Source organism: Protomyctophum parallelum (genome assembly GCF_964188405.1).
Source record: "Protomyctophum parallelum genome assembly, chromosome: 23".
Lineage (NCBI taxonomy): Eukaryota > Metazoa > Chordata > Actinopteri > Myctophiformes > Myctophidae > Protomyctophum > Protomyctophum parallelum.
The window spans coordinates 31,225,238-31,226,449 of NC_139715.1; positions in this window are offsets into that span (position 1 = coordinate 31,225,238).

Below are 1,212 nucleotides of genomic sequence, written 5' to 3' on the forward strand. Positions count from 1 at the left end.
GGTGTTTACGTCTGGATAGGTGGTGTGCATGGCAGTGTTGTCTTTGGCAGCAAATTTCTATTTTAGTTTAGTCATAGTCTTTGGACTGAAACTTAATTTAGTTTTTAGTCACATTTTAGTCACCTGGAATGTCTTAGTGTTAAGTCTAATTTTAGTCGACTAAATGTCATAAGATTTTAGTCGACTAAATCTACAGTTGATTTAGTCGACTAAAATGTGTTTTGGCGGGTCTTGATGCCGTCGTAATGAGTGTTTTTACACTTGCTGAAGATAGCAGATCTACAAGCTTGTAGATCTGCTATTTTCAGCATGCAACCAAGTGTAAAATGACTTATACTGGATCTCTTGTCCACTAGTCCCCTTCCTAACATTTTAGTCTAGTTTTTATTTGTCGACTAAATTGTCAGTATATTTAGTCTTAGTTTTAGTCATCGTAGCTTATTTTCAGTGAAAAAAGGTAGTCGACGAACATTTTTCGTCTTAGTTTTAGTCGAGGAAAACAACACTGGTGCATGATTGGTCTGTACCTCCGACTTCATCTTCCATGTTCTCTGTCGTCATTGGTTGTCATTCCGTCCATAATTAGGTGGGTGGGGGGGAATTAATTAACTGTACATTTACATCCCTGGAATATCACTTTACTGTACTCTTAGTGCGGCTTTTATTTTTGGATCTGTTTTCAATTGCTTTCGCCTGGTGTTTGTTTAATTAAACGTTGTACTTTTTTTTTTTTTTACTTCACTATAATTACTTGACAGCGTTAAGTAGCTATTTGTTACTTTCAGATTGGATTAATAATACAAAACATGCTCGAGCACAGATCAATTATGATGCATTAACCCATTTAGACCTGACGTCAAAATAAATAGAATAAATCTTCTAATTCCTCACAGTTTTCTGAAATACATATGTTTCTATGTCAGTGGTATTCATGTCAAGGACCCCAAAAATTATATATAATTGGCCACCGACCCCCCATCTGAAAATATGTTATTCCAGGAACCCTTCGGAAGCAAAGATTTGAGTTAAAAGCGTTCGCTCTGAAAGAATATATATTCAAAGATTTGAGTTAAAAGCGTTCGCTCTGAAAGAATATATATTCAAAGATTTGAGTTAAAAGCGTTCGCTCTGAAAGAATATATATTCAAAGATTTGCGTCGCATTTTCACGATTTTTCAAAAATAGCAGACCTACAAGCTCATAGCGCGGCAC